Raw genomic sequence first — 14907 nt, 5'->3', positions numbered from 1 at the left:
TCTCTACAACTGATTCATACTACTGTGATGGCATTAGTCACATAGTTTCACAGCTATTTACCTACTCAACATTAACCCCATGTTGTTCAAGGGCTAGAACCTTATTCTGTTCAACCTGGTTTCCTCGGTGCCTGGCATATTCCTTAGCATTAAGGAGGTGTTTATACTATATTTAATAATGATTACAAAATAATGCGCCTAGACAAAATTGTAAAATACATGCGGATAAGGCATTTTTAACCTCTTAATTAAACAGGGATGGGTAGCAAAGCAATTTACTAAAAAATAAAATGAAAACTAATCTCCTGAATTTGGGGCTGCTCTTCTCTGTAAACTATGATGAATCATTCTGAGAAAATAAGTAGATAGCTCTGCCATGATACAACCCATCCAGTATTATGGCTAAAATAAACACATTGCCTGCGCCCCTTTTGTTATAATTATAATAACATCAAACTCAAGGGAGCTGCATGGTCTGGTAACCAAATCACTAAAAGCTAGTCTGGAGCTGGTAATAGGGAAGATACTTTCCCTTTCAGTTTAGCAACTCTTAGAAGAGCTTTTGGGGGCACCTAGGTGGCTCAGTTGGTTAAGCGTCCAACCTTGGCTCAGGTCATGATCTCACAGTTTGTGGGTTCGAGCCCCATGTTGGGCTCTGTGCTAACAGGTCAGAGCTTGGAACCTGTTTCAGATTCTGTGTTTCTCTCTCTCTCTGCCCCTTCCCTGCTTGTGAGCTCTCTCTCGCTCACTCGCTCTCTCACTCTCTCTCTGTCAAAAATAAATAAATAAACATTAAAAAAAAGTTTTTGAAGAAATCTTGGTGTAAGTAAAATAGAGAAGAGAGTATAAAAGAAACTAAATAACTAAACACCAATAAAGCAAGAAAACATTTTAATTTTAAAGTTTCCTAAATAATAATTTGCAAAATTTTATTTATTCAACATCTGTCTCCCTCAAAACACTAATTTAAGAAATAGGAACATGACCAAACAAAACACAAAAGCCCACAAATGTAGCAACAAAGTGTAATATCTCAAAGCTGTTCCACCTTGCCTCACCACCTCAGGAGCTACAAATACAGGCCTCCATTTTTTAATATAAAAATACTTTTATGATTTTTGTATAATAAGTGCACATATATGTTTATGTAAACATATTACCAAATACTTTGATATTAGCAGTAATATGACTATCTAGGTTAATCCATGCAATACAAATTCTAATCAATGGAAATCTGAATTGTGCGCCTATCTGTTAAACTCAGAGAATTCTTAGTCTATTAAGAGCTTGTGGGTCCCATATACAGCTAAGGCTGTGTGCTTCCTCAGGTAGGAAACCTGTATCCTTGGAAGTATTTGACTGTGTGCCAGAAGGTACTCACAACCACGTGATAAATTTTGAATATCAAAGCAGTCTTACTTGATAGTATATATATTAAAGAATATTTATATTAATTAAAACAAAAGAGGGGCTCCTGGGTGGCTCAGTCGGTTGAGCGACTGGCTTTGGCTCAGGTCATGATCTCACGGTTTGTGAGTTCAAGCCCCGCGTCAGGCTCTGTGCTGACAGCTCAGAGCCTGGAGCCTGCTTCGGATTCTGTGTCTCCCTCTCTTTCTCTGCCCCTCCCCCACTCATGCTCTGTCTCTCTCTGTCTCAGAAATAAACATTAAAAAAAACTAAAAAAAAAAAAGAAACACATTATAAATTAGAATGCAGGGGCACCTGGGTGGCTCAGTTGGTTAAGTGTTGGACTTCAGCTCCAGTCATCACCTCACCATTGTGAGTTCAAGCCCCGCATGGGGCTCTGCACAGACAGTGCAGAGTGGGCTTTGTATCCTGTCTCCTTCTCTCTGCCCCACCACCACTCATGCATGTGCTCTCTCAAAATAAATAAATAAACTTTTTAAAAAATTGTTAAAAAGAAGTAGAATGCAAAATTTATACTTACTTGTAAGATGAATATAAAATTTCATTGAAACTTTGCACTTTTCTATGGAGCACTTAAGTTATACCCTAGATTTCTGGGAATTTTTTGGTGGAAAAGAGGGAGAACAATTTGACCACAGCATAACAGAGTAGGACCACCATTTCCTCCATTCTGGATAAGACACTGCTATTGATACAACTTAAAAATACACTACTTTTGTTTGACAAGCACTTCACAATACCAATTCATATTGAATTGCCATAAACCAAAAATTTTTAAACCAATTCTACAAATAACCATTTTTTCACTGTCTGGTTTCTTTTAAAAATGCATGCCACTCTTATATTTATCCTCATCTAAACAACCTGTCAAAATAATTTTTGACTCATAGAGTACCACACTGATTATATGACTCCCTACTCAAAAACTTTCAAGAATGCAAATTAGCTACAAATTTAAGTCCAAAGTTTTCATGCTAGCATATAAAATTCTTCACCACAGGGACGCCTGGGTGCCTCAGTCAGTTAAGCATACAACTTCTGCTCAGGTCATGCTCTCTCAGCCTGTGGGGTCGAGCCCCAAGTCGGGCTCTGTGCTGACAGCCCAGAGCCTGGAGCCTGCTTCAGATTCTGTGTCTCCCTCTCTCTCTGCCCCTCTTCTGCTCATGCTGTATCTGTCTCTGTCTCTGTCCCTCTCAAAAATAAATAAACATTAAAAAAAATTAAAATTCTTCACTACAGCTCCAATGTATCTTTCTACCCAGTCCCTAAAATTCTTTTTTAATTTTTTTTTATTTTATTTGACAGGGAGAGAGAGAGAGAGAGCACAAACAGGGGAAAAGGAGAGAGAGAGAAAGAGAAAGAGAGACAGAGAGACAGAGACAGAGACAGAGAATCTTAAGCAGGCTCTGCGCTCAGCACAGAGCCTGACTCAGGGCTTTCAGGGCTCGATCCCACAACCCTGGGATCGTGACCTGAGCCGAAATCAAGAGTCAGATAATTAACCAACTGAGCCACCCAGGCAACCCTCAATTTTGTTTTTTTAAAGTTCCATATATGCAAAGGATTTTATAATTAATGGTGGAAATATAGGTAGAACCTATTTTCTTCTTAATATAATTCTGAAACTTCTTGATTTTTCACTGCAATGTAAATTATCTCACAAACACTTCAAAAATTTTAAAGTTAAAACTTAGTGGTATTTTAAGTGGCAAATATTACGGGCTCTGGAAATAAAATATAGAATAACTCATTACAGTGTAACAAGGCAGAGTTGACAAAAAAGATAAGATTGAGTAAGAATCTGTGATTCTTGGTGAAGAATTTACAATAGCAAGCACATATGGTTCTTGAAAAAACTGAATTCTACATTTGAATGTTGCTAATATTTAAAGCAATGTATTTTAATGGATTGGGTATGTTTTTCTTTTGCTTTCTCATTTCTCAAATCAATGATTACCACAGGGTGCAGCAAAATTAGAATGTACTCAAAATGGAAAATTATCTGTTTCATACCCTTGAGATCTGAAAGTTTATCTAACCAAAAACCATTTTACGGGTTACTTTACATATGAAGGAAAAATGCTGGTTTTTTAAAAATTTGCAATAGTATACAAACTGTATAACATCATTACATCAATATAAAAATATAACCTTACAAACATACAAAGATTGGAAGATACTCAGTATTGAATATTAAAACTAATATTAAAAAATCTTTAAATGTTCTTGTGTGATGGCTTTATGATAAAAATATCTGAAAGAAGTTGACAAAGTAAACCTTTAACAATATTTTTGTAAGACAATTTGAGATATTTTCAGATAAAGCCTAAATCGTTATTATACAAAATCCTGATTTCATTAACAAAATCCATATTTCAAGTGGATCATATTGAGATAAAACAACAAAGTAAAGAAGTAAACCCTTTGACTATTAAGACCAGTAATAATTATTGATAAATAATATAAAAAGTTTTCAACAAATTAGGATAAATTAAGATACTTTATTTAAAGGGTTGGTAAAAATAAACATCTATGAGTAAAAAAGTGCTTTGTTTCTTCCCATTCTCCCCATTTTGCAGTTAAACTGGAAAGGTTTATATGTCCTTTCAAAGCATTCAAACTAGAACCCAAAACATGGACTCCTCAAGAGTTGGAACAACTTAATGCTGGGTTTTACTTGAAGCTTAATACTTTTTGGCAAAACTCCACAGACATTTCAGGGAACTGACCCGGATCTACCCTGTGAGGAAAACATATCTCACATCCCCTGACAACCTGCTCCCACTCCTCCTTGAGGCAAACAAATAAAAATTATACCCCCCATGTTGTAGACTGGTCCCATTTCTGCACTGTCAAATCCAAGTGGTACAAATTAATGGAAAACCCGAAATGACCTGGTTTAAACCAAACCTAGTTCAGTGGGTATATGACTTGGACTATTTCAGGATACAGTGGATGCATTGCCCAAGTGAACACATTGCTTTTTTTGTAACCATTTTTACAACTAATACTGAGCACAGGGCATGTGTCATGCTCAGCAGCGACTGTTCAGAATGTCCAATTCGAGGGGCACCTGGCTGGCTCAGTCGGTGGAGCATGTGACTCTTGAACTCAGGGTCAGGAGTTCAAGTCCCACATTGGGTATAGAGCTTAGATCAAAACAACAACAACACAAAAAAATAAATAAGACAAAACAAAACAACAACAACATTAAAAAGCTAACAGGTGGCTAATTTAAGAGGATGAAAAATGAATAAATATATTAATGAATAAATAAATGTTTAAAAAAAAAAAAAAGAAAGTCCAATATGAGTGAGTGAGCTGAGTATTTTGAGTTAGAATGGTAAGCTGTGAATTTAAGCCCCAGTCAAACCCGGCATTTGATCTCAAATCTGCTACTTTCTATTAAATGACTTTGAAAAGATATTCTCTTCACCTACTTATTTAGAAAATAGAGCCATAGGACCAACTCCACAGATTGGAGAATAAATGTAATATGTGAAAGCACCTAGTCTGGGCCTGGTATGTTGTTCAGTAAATAGTTAAGTTTCCACTCGCTTAACATGTATGCTCATTTCCACGTGAAGAAAAAATTAACATGGTCCCTTCGAAAAATTTTAAGCCTCTGTTACATTTTGAAAAATACATTATACGTTGAAGTTCTCTACATTTGCCCTCATCCCATTTCCTCCTTTGGAAATCAGCTCCATAAACTATCTTTTCTGTGCCTTCCGCCTCTCCCACACTAATCACTTCTTCATGGCATCGAAAGAGAGAATCAAGACCTCTCTTTGAAACAGTTACTAAAAATTAATTTGACCCTATGTCCTGATTCCCACTACCCACCCACCTTTTTCTCCCATTTTTTGGTTACAGTCATAGGATGGGCACTCAACACTGGCTGATCCCATTCTCTTACTTTCCATTTTTCACCCAATAAAATCTGGCTTCCACCTCCCAATCATAAAACTATTACTCTGACTGGTAGGCTACTTGTCAAATAAAAAATCCTTTCAGCCCTTTTCCTACAAGGTCATCTCATGACTATGACCTATTGGTCACACCACACATTTTGACGCGCTACATACCCTTGTTGCTATGACAATGCCCTTTCCAGCTTCCCTTTTTTGGGCTCTCAGGAGAATTCACTTCCTAGGCTTCCATTTTATCCCACTTCCCTTCTCATTCTACGTGCTTGCCATAGAAGTCTCATCATTATAGTTAACTTCCTGTATGCCTCCTGAGCTTGTTAAAAAACAGCCTCTTGGATATCTTCAACTCTGATTCCTCTTTTACTCATCATCTTCCCCCATACCCACTATATTAGTTTCCTACGGCTGCCACAACAAATTGCCACAAACCAAGTGCCTTAAAACAATATGAATTTACTCCCACACAGTTTGGGAGGTCAGCAATCCAAAGTCAAGGTGTCAGTAGGGTTGGTTCTTTCTTGGGGATTCAGAAAGAGAATCTGTTCCATAGATCTCTCCTAGCTTCTGGTGGCTGCTGGCAAATCTTGGAATTCCTTGCATCTGCATAACTCCAGTCTCTGCCTCTATGTTTGTCTTCCTCCGTGTCTGTCTCTGTGTCTTTTTTTTTTTCTTATAAGGATAGTAATTGTATTGGGTTAGGGGACCACCCTAGTCCATATTAACCAATTACAACTGCAATGACCCATTTTCTAAATAAGGTCACATTCTGAAAATCCAAGAAGTACATGAATTTTGAGGAGACATTATCCAACCCAGTAAATCTGCCAAATATGCCCTCATTCTTATATTGCCTCAAACCTCAAGCCAAGACTCTGAGAAGCACTCTCTACTCCCACCTCTTTCTAACTTCATATCCCACTTGTCAAACCTGATCATCTTCAGCTTCTAATATTTCTAGACTTCAAATACTCTTGTTCATCTCTAATTCGTCATCCCTAATCCCCAATTTACTCTTTAACATCTCCTTCTGGGGCTACTACACTAGGTGTCCAACCTCCCTCAAATCCAAACTTGTCAGAGTTACAAGAGTATATATAAATACATACATACAATTTCATGGCATATTAGAAAGATGTAGAGCTGCTTTTTATTTTTTGTTACTGCTTCTTTACTGCAATGCACACAATCATGATAGCTCTCCTTCTTCAGGGATGTAGGAACTAAAAGAAAGAGTGGTTTCTGTGGAAGCTCTGGACTCTATAACATCTTCTTTTGGCTTGGTGGAGTCTTTATAAACCTTTAGCATGTGTAAAATCTATCATATCTACAATCTAGCTTTTTATTAGATTTCAAGGCCTCTTTGGGAAAGACAGACAAGAGGGGCTTATTTCAGTGTTTTGAAATTTAATAGTATACCTTGGCTCCAGAGACTCCACAAGAGAAGTACTTATTCTTATTTTTTAAATAAACAAGCATAATAAACTAATGTAATTACATGAGTTATAAGCCATCCTTAGTTATGTGCATGCATGTGCATGCACACGTGCACACACGCATACACTGATTTTTAAAAATATTGTTTTCTTCTGAGACATATTAGCCCAGCCCATAAAGATAAGAAATAAAGAATTTTATAGTAATTTAAGAAGACGCATGCTTGGGAAGACAGCTTAACTCTTCCCTGTCTTCCATAGTTTTATTCCTGAAACTATCACACTGGATATCAGTTTCCTCCTTTATTCCACCTCAAAAGTGAAAGTCTTAGAGTTAACCATGGTGATTTCCATATTCCCAAGTGAGGATTCTTTTTCATCAACATAGTAGATTTTAGAGCTTAAGGAAGTAGAGCCTATGGGAAGGGAGAATCTAAGAAATAGAAGAAAAAATTTAGCTCCATTAATTTTGCCTATAAATGCTGCAAACAAGTTCGAGCCATCTTGGCCCCAGACTATGTAATCTCAAAGTGCCTCCATTTTCTTTGACCGTCTTTCCAGTCTGAGAAATCTCATTCTAACTGATCCAGGATTCCAGGTGAGATTACCTCTTCCTGTTCAGGAATACAGTATAATGAATCCAAATTATTTTATTCTTAGACAACTCTGAACTTCTTTTGCAACTAAATACCCAACTCTTGGACACCATCGTATTTTAGAAGTAGAAGTGTCTGGAGGACACAAATCCACTCTGATTTATAAAGCCCACAGCCTGCACGGTACCCGGGCATAAAACTGGTCTTGCCATTGAGAACTGGAATAAAGAGAATATCTCACTTGAGTGAAGGGTAGACTATTTGAGTTCTCAAAATCAGTTGTATATCCAATAAAACAACAGCAACAACAACAAAATAACCACTTTTGGTATGTTCAGATTCTTAACCTGGAGTTCTTTTTATGTAATGTCACCAACTGATCATGATATAAAAAGTATATACAGCATATTAACATAAAAATTTCTGAGACCAACAAGATTCAGAAAAGCACTGTACTAATGGCAGAAGTTTTAAAATACGAATACAGGAGCTCTAGATTTATTCTCAATATGTGATTTTTATACACATCATAAATATGCAATCATAGGCCTTAGATCTCCACATCTAAGAATAGAGTATGTTTAATTATTATTTAAAAGAATTATGTGGCATCATGGTTAAGGAAGCTTATTTTATCATAGGATTTTAGGGTTTTTATATTCAGAAAAATTATTTTTTAACTCAATTAAAATCTTGTATTGAAGGAATGGAAAACCACTGAATTTACTATCCGCCCATTAAGGTCTGAGTCTCATCAACATTTTAAAACACAATTTTCAAATTGCTTTCTCTCTCATTTTCAATGGACATAGAAGGAAATTTAGTCTTTATTAAGCCTGATTTACTCTCATTAAGCATTAAAAAAAGAAACTGGGGAGAGGTATGAATAGGCAGAAAACAGAGGATTTTTAGGGCAATGAAAATACTCTGTATGATATTACAATAATGGATGCCTGTCATTACACATTTGCCCAAACAATGTGCATAGAATGTACAAGAGTGAATCCTAGGTTAACTATGGACTTTGAATGATTACAATATGTCAGTGTAGGTTTATCCATTGTAATAAATGCACCAGTCCTGTGGACGATTTTGATAATGGGGGAGGCTATACATGTGTGAAGACACCGGTTATATGGGAAATCTCTGTACTTTCCTTTCAATTTTACTTTGAATCTAAAACTGTTGCAAAAAAAAATTGTCTTTAAAAATATTTTATTTCTGAGAAATACTACTTTTTTTCAAAATTATCTGAGCTCTAAATTCGAAAGAAAGAAAAGTGTTTCCTCTCCCAACCTTCTCTCTACATATATGTATCAAATCATATATGATCCAGTAAGAAACATTTATGTCTCCAGAGTTTTTGACTTTTTGTAAATATAAAACTTCTACCTAAAAATCACTCTATAATGCTCTTTAAAAGCTAGACATAGTTTATCATACAACTCAGCAATTCCACTGATGAATATCTACTTATGAGAAATGAAAACATATGTACCCACTAAGACTTGCATGAAAATGTCCTTAGCATCATGATTCATAATAGCCTCAAACTGAAAACAACACAAATGTCCATTCACTAATGAAGAGAGACAGAATGTGGTATATCCATACAATGGAAAAAAAGAAATGAAATACTGATACATGCTACAACATAGATGAATCTCAAAAACATTATGCTACGTAAAAGAAGCCATAAACAAAAGGCCACATATTGGATGATTCCACTTACAAGAAATGTCCAGAAAAGACAAATCTATAGAAACTGTAAAGAGATTAGTGGTTGGGAGTGAGAACAGAGATTAACCATAAATGGACATGAGGAATCTTTTGGGGGTGATGAAAGTGTTATAAAAACTGAGTTATGATAATGTTTTTACAACTTGGTAAATTTTCCTTAAAAATCACTGAAAGGGGTAAATTTCTAAAAATCTAAATTTCTAGTTTAAAATTGACTAAAGAGGAGAAAAATTGTCTAACACAAATGGTATGTGACACATTTTTAAATTTCCTGCATAAGTATTCCATTAGCCTTGGATATTTTGTTGTAGAAAGATGTGGCAAAGACTAAAGTCAATTACTTAAGACTCCCCCCCCCCTCCAAAAAATCATACTTTGCTTCAAAATGGAATCATTTTATCTTCTGAAGCGTCTTTTTAGAAAATGAACGCTTTTGAGTAGTATCTACAGAGGGGCATTCTAGTATGGATCATATCAGTAGGAAACAAAAAGGGTTTTCAAAATGTTGGCCTAACCAACCTCGATCCACAATCTACCCCATTACAGGACTTTCTGTGAGCTTTATGGCCATCAGATCTCATTTTAACAACCCAAATTCTGAGCTTTCTGAATATTAAATCTCAGAAGGATTTTTTTTAATGTGTAGAAATGCCGATATGAAGAAAGGCATCTTGTGAAGAGACAAAGTGGAGAGACAGATTTTGAATCTACATGTACATAAAGAAAGATGTAATGCTCACAGTAATTCTTACCCAATTCTTTTTCAGTATACAAACCGTTGTGTTTTTACTTTTTGATTTTTTTCTAAGTGGATATTTAAGTGGTCTCCGGGCTCAGATTTCTACTTTCTGTCCTGCACAGACTCCGACTAGTAATAACTGAGGGGTTTTTTTTGGAGGGGGTAGTGTGGGGTGAGGTGGGGGCTGGAGGGTTAAGTGTGTTTCCCTTTTACCCCGCTCATGCTAAACGTTTTCCAAAGGAACCGAGTTCAGTTGCGCTCCCTGGGATGAATTGTACGAAGATGGGACTGGAGGGTCAGTCTCAGCCTTACTCTGCAGGGAGCCAGCAGAGGCAGCCGGGCCATCTCCCCCAGAAGACACTTTCAGGTGCTTCCCCAAGGGATTACAGCAGCAGCAAGCAGGACCCACGCCCTCCATCTCCTAAGCCCCTGCGAACATATTACACTCGGGTCCCTGCCGGGCAGGAGTCCTAGGCTCGGGGGAACCTCAGGATCATCCGGTCTAATCAGTCCTGTATTTTGTCAAAGAATGAACGGAGACTAGTGAGGTGAGATGAGGTGAGTTGGCTAAAGCCACAGAGCCTGACGCTGGCAGAGCGGGTTAGAACTCGCGTCTCTCTGCTTTTCCGGTGGCCGCCAGCAGCTGCCTGGGGCTGGGAACGCGCAGCCCAAGGAAAACGACGTGGCATTGCCGGCGAGAGAGGCTAAGGGCTCAACAACTCAGGACAGGAGATCACTAATGTCCACCTTCAGGGCAGACTCGGCAAAAAGCACGTAACCAAACCTCCCAGGTTATGCCTGTTGACCTAAGCTCCCCCTTGCACCCAGACAGTACCTCAGTTTGCATACTAATGATGTGGCCGCTCTAGCACACCGGGCACCTGCTTTGAATTCCCCCGTGCCTGTGCAGACTGAGCGGAAAATGGGAAAGTTGCACTTACCACATCTTCCCTCACTCAGTCTCCCCCGACTCCCCAAGTCCTTTCCCTCCCTCCTTCGCACCAGCCACGCTCACGCCCGCTATCCCTCCACCTGGTACGTACCAGCCGCGCGCAGAGCTCCGCGCTGAGCCTGGGCCAGGTGTCCTCGCGCACGGGTTCGCCCAGCCTCCCTGTGGCCGAGAGCTGCGACGCGGGCTCCGGCTCCCTGCCGCCTTACCCGTCCACTGCGATGCGGACGCCTCTGAGCTGCTGGGCTGGGGCGCAGCCAGAAGGTGGCAGTGACTCGGGGGGCGGAGGGAGCGACAGGCTGGACCCCCCCCCCTCGCCGGGCGCCCCCCCCCCCCCCCCCGCCACGCACACACCCTCCTCGGTATCCGCGTGCAGTGGAGCGCTGGGCGCCGTGAGGCTCGCGGGGAAGAGCGTCAGTGGCTCTTCCCGGTTGGCGCCCCGCGCAGGACTCTCCTGCAAGCGTGTTAATAAAACTCGTCAGTGATCATCACAGAACCTCTGTTCTCCCCTCCTGCCAACTCTGTCCTCCTGGGTGACTGCTCAGGTTGTGTTAAGAATTCGCTTGATGTGAGTGCAGGAATTTCGCCACTCTCCCAGTTCCCAGACGCTACAACTTGTCGGTTCGACCCATCGTGTGCGCCCGGGGGATGTATTCTCCAAGAGTCCTAAGGTTGCGTTTTGATCTACTCGTGACTGTTTGGAGAAGGTAGGAATGTGCATAGTTTTCTTATCTGCACCCAGAATCTGGGTCTTCGTGTTTATTAGATTATTTTAACAGATTGGGAAGGAACATGCAATGCCAACAACTTTTAGGCAAAGAGAAATAGATAACAATGCCATATCCAGTTTCGTTTTCAGGTTCTCACAAGGAAAATTAGGTCCTTATTAGGGTTTCATTGTGTCCTTTGAAAGCCATATTACCTGGAGCCTGCTTCGGATTCTGTGTCTCCCTCTCTCTCTAACCCTCCCCTGCTCATGCTCTGTCTCTCTCTGTCTCAAAAATAAAATAAAACATTAAAAAAATTAAAAAAAAAAAAGAAAGCCATATTAAATGGATGACAATAGTGCTGAAAAAATTAAGATACGATTCTCTAGTTTGTCCTCATTAAAGTCCTGAGATCACCTCTGTTTTCCTGAAAGTCGTTTTTAGTGCTTAAAATCTTAATACCAATATTCGCATTGGCATTCTGCTCTGGCTTCCTAACCAAGGCCTATGATACCTGCTTCACTAACGACTACTTCTAAATTCCCTTTTTAGGCAAAGGCTATGTGAGATACGAAATTATAATCAGTCAAATATTTGATTTAAAATACCAACTAATGGTGCTACAATCAGGCCCTTTAAGTTACTTAATATTCTTACCCCCACAATGTAGTAATAATCATCACTATTTTCATTTAACAAACCGAGGTCCAGCGAGGTTAGATAAGGTTTGAATAAAGTGAAATAGCTAAGACTGCAAATCAGTTTTTGAACTTAGGTTTTTCTGCCTTTAAGGTTGATCAACTTTTCTAAACTTAAGATCTGTTAATAAAGCTTATGATTTTTCTAAATGTCGATCCTGTATGTTTTATCTTCTAAGAACATAGTTACTTGTGTGGTTGTTCAAATATTAATTAAAGGAATTGACATTGATATTTTTAGTGTAACTTCAAACCTTATTGACATTATCAAAAATATTTTTATACCAAATATATTATAAACATTATTATTAAGGCAAATTATTCTGAGTCCTATTCATTTGAGATAGCCTATAATAGAGAATGATACTAAAATGTTTAAATATTTGAGTTATACTATGATGATCGGATTTTTATGATTCTGCAACTATATTCCTTGTACTCACAAAATTTGTTTTGTTAGCCTTGTATTTTGGGTTAAATTTGATAATATCATTAGTCTTTACTGATATACTTTTAAATTACATATTTGAAATAATCAGAATCACTTGAATGTATGTCCATGAACACTCTATCTTCAGTAGCTAGAGTAGCACAAAACAAGTGCTTAAAAGCAGTTTTTTAATGAAAAAATGTAATTTCACTTCCTACAATTAAGACAAAATAATTACTTAAGAAACCACTGTAGAATGCTTTTGTCTACTTAGAATAGATTGAAGATTTTTGATAGTCTCTCACTTCTATAGGAAAGTAAGGGAGATGATGCCATCAGGTAAACAGCCTAAAGGTTTGCAGTAACTGTTGCTAAGAATGGTAGAGAGAACCTGACCATAAATCCAAAGAAGTACTTTTGAGTCCAGGAACTCGTGGTGGTAGTAGTTGCACACGGTTGTGTGAATTTTTGTAAAATGTATGATTCTAAATGCAGAAAGTTTAGGAGCGCCTGGGTGGCTCAGTCGGTTAAGTGGCCGACTTTGGCTCAGGTCATGATCTCACGGTCCGTGGGTTCGAGCCCTGCGTCGGGCTCTGTGCTAAAAGCTCAGAGCCTGGAGCCTGTTTCAGATTCTGTGTCTCCCTCTCTCTGACCCTCCCCCGTTCATGCTCTGTCTCTCTCTGTCTCAAAAATAAATAAATGTTAAAAAAAATTTTTTTTAATGCAGAAAGTTTAATCAACTGTGGGGCTTTACCAAGTGGTCTGATGGAAAAACTAGGAGAAAACTTGGCTGCCATTACTAAGAGAGCAGTTGAAGGACAGAGCCATGAGATTAGTGTAATACTACATAGGAGAATAGGTGGAGACATAAAAAAAAAAAGGAGAGAAAAAGAAGTTAAGGAGCTACAGATGTAAATCAAATGAGGGAGAGAGAAAAATAAGCTATAGTCAAGGTGGGATAGGCTTCTTGAAAGTTCTAATAGTAGTGATGACATGGTTTATGGAAGAAAAGTGGGTGAGGTTGGCTGACATAGAATGAAGATGAAGAAGTTGGAGACTAAGGTACTGGAAAGGCCTTTCACATGGACACTGAAGCCACCAACAATTAGGAGAAGCCATGAGAGTGAGTCAGATACCAAAGATTTCCATAAATGTGGTGGAATGATCTGAAGCCAAGTGGATGACTGTGCAGATTTGGGGCAGAAGGTAACTATACAGGAAGCAAGGGGCTAAACAGATCAAGGGCTGATATGAGGTGGTCCACTGTTCAAAATCAATACTGGGGAGCTACAAGGATATCAATGCTGCCTTCCATGGCTCTAGGAAGTTAAACAATAAGCATTTTATCCTGAGGAAAGAAGATCTATGGGAAACTATTCTCAGAAGAAAGTTGATTTTCACATAAAGCAAGAAAATGGATAAAGCATAGTGTGAAGAAGTTACCAAGGTAGTGGAATTTATCAGTATTGAACGAAGACTCTGCAAGGTCAGAGTGGATACATTTAGGAGGCAGAGCTGGCCTCGCAAGTATCCAGCCTGTGAGTAGCACAGGGCTCTATTCTAAAAAGGCCCTGGGGCACCTGGGTGGCTCAGTCAGTTAAGCATCTGACTCTTGGTTTCGGCTCAAGTCGTGATCTCACAGTTTGTGGGTTCAAGTCCCAAGTCAGGCTCTTCACTGCCAGAATCTCTGCTTGGGATTCTTTCTCTTGCCCTCCCTCTCTTCCCCTTCCCTGGGGGCTCTCTATTTCAAAATAAATAAATAAACATTAAAAAGAAGAAAAAGGAGAAGAAGAAGAAGAAGAAGAAGAAGGAAAAAGAGAAGGCAGCTCCATGGTTCCCTTACAACTCTTCTGTTCTTGTCTTGAAATTCCTAGTTTTAAAGTGACCCCACATTTTCATTTTGCAATGGTTCCCCCAAATTATGCAGCCAGTCCTGTTTGGGGGAAGTGAAGAAATTGGAGTACAGAGAAGGAAGAAGCAGTACAATCCCTCTGAGAATTAAAGTATGGGAGAGACTGAATCAGGAGGTGGTATTGTGAGGGGAAGCCAAGAATGGTGGAGGAAGCTGTGTAGTTGTAGGGTTTCAAGTGACATCCACTTGGGCTCTCTTCAGGGCCAGGCCAGCTGAGATGCGGGCAGGAGAGGCACACAGCAGTCCCCATCAGACTGCTCCATGTTTCCAGAGGCTAGTTTCCTAGGGCTGCTATAACATATCTCTGCAAACTTGGTGACTTGAACCAGCAGAATTTTATTTT

The 14907-nt window shown here is 39.0% G+C and overlaps 1 protein-coding gene across 11 annotated transcripts in view; it reads right to left on the bottom strand.

Moving 5' to 3' along the window:
- PKIB (cAMP-dependent protein kinase inhibitor beta) overlaps positions 1 to 14907 on the bottom strand; it is a 175049-nt gene that overhangs the window by 89322 nt on the left and 70820 nt on the right. For 3 of the 11 annotated variants that reach the window (XM_049654285.1, XM_049654287.1, XM_049654291.1), the window contains exon 1: positions 10912 to 11077. The exons of the other annotated variants lie outside the window; for them this stretch is intronic. The gene's annotated coding sequence lies outside the window, so the exon portion shown is untranslated. Of the gene's footprint in view, positions 1 to 10911; positions 11078 to 14907 lie in introns of those variants that run through there. 11 annotated transcript variants of the gene reach the window in all.

This window comes from Panthera uncia, assembly GCF_023721935.1.
Source record: "Panthera uncia isolate 11264 chromosome B2 unlocalized genomic scaffold, Puncia_PCG_1.0 HiC_scaffold_24, whole genome shotgun sequence".
In the NCBI taxonomy this organism is placed as follows: Eukaryota; Metazoa; Chordata; class Mammalia; order Carnivora; family Felidae; genus Panthera; species Panthera uncia.
This window is presented reverse-complemented; position numbering and strand designations above follow the sequence as displayed.